This window comes from Octodon degus, unplaced genomic scaffold (assembly GCF_000260255.1).
Source record: "Octodon degus isolate 3935 unplaced genomic scaffold, OctDeg1.0 scaffold00138, whole genome shotgun sequence".
Taxonomy (NCBI): Eukaryota; Metazoa; Chordata; class Mammalia; order Rodentia; family Octodontidae; genus Octodon; species Octodon degus.
Genome location: NW_004524714.1, coordinates 5580781 through 5584086, shown reverse-complemented (window position 1 = coordinate 5584086; position 3306 = coordinate 5580781). Strand labels below are relative to the sequence as shown.

At 59.4% G+C, this 3306-nt stretch overlaps 1 protein-coding gene across 1 annotated transcript in view; it reads right to left on the bottom strand.

Moving 5' to 3' along the window:
- Positions 1–2163, bottom strand: part of Nr5a1 (nuclear receptor subfamily 5 group A member 1) — a 21144-nt gene extending 18981 nt beyond the window's left edge. Inside the window, exon 1 of the mRNA XM_004641586.1 lies at positions 1992–2163. The gene's annotated coding sequence lies outside the window, so the exon portion shown is untranslated. The remainder of the gene's footprint in view (positions 1–1991) is intronic.
- Between the last annotated feature and the right edge of the window lie 1143 nt (positions 2164–3306).

The following is a 3306-nucleotide window of genomic DNA, read 5'->3' as shown; positions in this document are numbered from 1 at the left end:
CCGCCCGCCGGAGGCGCACCTGGGACCCGGGCCCTCGCTGCCACCGCGCAGCCCTCGCTGCCACCGCGCTGCGCGAACCCGCGCCCGGCCGCACCCGCGCTGTAGGGGTTCGAGCGGTATCGGGGGCGGAGGCCCGGTCCGCACCCTGCCCATCCCCGCTTGCACGCGGCGGTACCCTTACCCAGCGGCCCCCATCCTATTGCGCCCCGAGCCCTGCAGCACCCCGAATCTGGACAGGTGCTGGGAGGAGGCGAGCTTCTGCGTGCAGGTCCAGCTCGGTTGGGGCCGCGGCCCAGCTGGGGACGCTGGCTGTTTTGCCGTGTAGAAGGGGGTAAGGCCAACCTTGGGGCCTTGGGAGCCGAGGCAAGAGGTCAAGGCTGAAAACCAGGTTCTCATGTCGCCCGGCCACGTTTCTAACTTGAGCTGGAGGCAAATCTGCTCCCCTCTGGTCCTCAGTTTCCACAGTTGTGAAGTGGTATAATGGGCACTATTCTTTGAGGGTCGATGAGGAGGAGTTGAAAGGTTGGTGGCAAAGCCCATGCCCGGCAGGGCCTCAGACCCCTCTCCCTCAGCCACACTTGTGTGGCAATCCTGAAAATCCTTCTCTGCAAGATTCTGGGCTCTGGGGTTGGGGGCTGTACCCCAAGCCAGCAAACCTTCACCAGGAGAGGGGTGGAGGAACAGCTGGGCAGCAGCAGTGTGGAGGACAAAGGGAGCCCTTGGCTGGGATGGGCAGAGCAACTGTCCTGGCTGGAGAACACCCGCTGTTCTGCTGCTCCAGCACTTCAGGTAAAGAAACCCAGGCAGGAGGGAGGAAGAGACTACTCCTGTCCTGCCTGCGCTTGGTTATCTGGGGTCAGAAAAGGAGCTAGGGACAGTGGGGCCAGAAACTCTGGTTCCTGGTGGTCTTTGGAGAATGCCTGGGGTTTTTATGGGAGGAACTGTTGCCTTAGTCCTGCCTGTGCCCACAGAATCCACTCAGATAACCCCACACAGCTCACCACAGCGCCAGGAGCAAATTCTATAAGCCCCTTTGCCGTGCAAGTTCTAGCACATCACTAGCTCCTTGGAGCTTGTTTCTCTATTTGTAAAATGGAAGAGCCAGCCCTGCAGGTGGGGACCCTGAGATTCCACGGACAATCTTGGTCACCCGGGAGGACAGCCATCCAGAGAGAAGGTAGTGCAGGCTCCCTACCCAGGCCCATGAGAAAGGACGGCAGGCATGTGTCAGATCTGGAGATGAGGGCCCTTCTGCCTCGCAACAACTGCCACAGAGGAGCCCTCAGGAAGAGACACCCAGAATGGCACCCCCGCTGCTGCCGCAGAGTGAGAGGATATGGGGCCTCTCCAGGGTAGGGTCCACCTGGGGTCCCAGCAGCACAGACACAAGTCTGACCTGGGGGCCCGGGTTGGTGGGGGCTGGGCTCTGAGCCATTTTCCCCCTCCTCCAGGGCTCTGTGTCCAAGATTGGGGGCCCATGGCTCCATGGTACCCCCCTACCCCACGTAGGGACTCAGTTGATCTCTCACTTGCCCAAGGCCATAAACATAGACCCTGGCCCAGCCACCAACTCTGCCTGACAGATAGACACTGAGGACTCGCACATACATGCAGACTTGGACATCTCTAGAGACGGCACATAGAGGGCAGAGCGACCCCAAGTCCCAGAGAGGGACCCACAAACATGCACAGCCCACCAGGTTCCAGCCAACACCCTGGGTGAACACCCGGGCACCACTAGAAAACAGGACACACTCAGACTGAGCCCTCAGGGTCTGTCGCCATAGGCCTAGCTCCTCCCATCACCAGCCCCGGAAAGAAGAAGGGATACCATGCTGGGACAGCAGGTCTGGGGAGACCCCTGGTCACTTCCTTGCCCAGAGTGGTGGGCACTGGTCACTCCACGGGGCAGGCAGTGGCCAGTACCAGCCAGAGGGAGGCAGTGGGCTGGAGGCTAGGCATTAGAGGCCTGGGCCCAGGCCTTCACTTACAGAGCGGAAGGAGAGCTCTCACACCGGATGAGGGTGCACGGCGGGCACGGGCTGGGGTGGGGAGGCTCCGGCCGCCCAGGTGGGGCAATGGTGGCCGTGGGCGCGCAGGAACTCCTTCCCACCACAGTGGGCGGCGGGCGGACAGCAAACTGGCCCTGTCCGTCCGTCCTCCGCCTCCTCCCTGCCAGGGGGGGTTACCGGAGGCCCAATTGGTCTCTGCCCCCACGTGACTCCACAGGCCTCACTCCTCCTTTGTTGGTGTTTCTCTTCATTTATGTCTATTTTTTTCTCTTCTCCTAAAAGGAAAAAAAAAAAAAAAAAAGAACTACTCCTGTCTATCTGGGGGCCGTGGGTGGGGGCAGAGGCCAAGGCACTCTGGAGGCCTTGGCCAGCGGGCTGCTTGGGCTGCTGTGGAACCCAGATGCAGGGACCCCACGGAGGCGAGTAGCAGCCCGCTTGTTAGTGACTGGGTGGGAGTGGGACCTGATTTATGGGGCTGCTCCCCAACCCAGCCTGCAGCCCTCCCTCTCCCCCCTTGAATGGCTTCCTCCCTGGGACCTGGCCTGATGTGGTCCAGCTCAGCCCAGACATGGGAGTAGAATCAGGGCAGGCAGTGTGGAGGCAGAGGCCGGATAACCTGGCCAGGTGGGCTGACAAGGTGGGCCAGGTGGACAGGCGGCTTTGGCCTGCTCTTTTACTCCTCCTGAAGGCAAAGATAGGAAGAAGGGCAGAGGTGAGCAGATGAGCTGATGACTACCTCATGCACACAGTCACATGAGCTTCTCTGAATGTCAGCTTTGATGGCATGTGGGGAAACTGAGGCTAGGCTGAGCATGCGTGTGGAGCCAGGTGGTCAGATACAGTCTGCACTGTGTTTGTCCAGTCACCTGGCCCTGGCTTGGACTGCTGGGTCCCGTATCTGTTCCATGTGTGACATGCTTTCCTTTGCGTTCCTTTCTCATCTCCTACAGGCTGCCAGGTGTTCCAGGTGCCAGGTACTGTTCAGGGAATCCCAGCACAGGGGGGCACACAGTGAAAGACAGGGAGGAAGCCTCTCCTCAGAGGACTCATCTGCCAGCCTTTTGTCCTGAGGCAGGGAGGGGCATGGGGACACCAAAGGGCAGACACACCTGAGAACCCCCTGCTGCCCTCAGCCACTCCTCCACTCGAGGAAAATGGGCAAATCATGCAAAGTGCTTCACTTGGGATAAGAAGGGTTTTGAAAATCAAACTAGCTATATTTAAAACGTAGTATATCCTTCCTCATTATGCTATTAATTTTTAAAATAATAAATATATAGGGGCCGGGGAGATG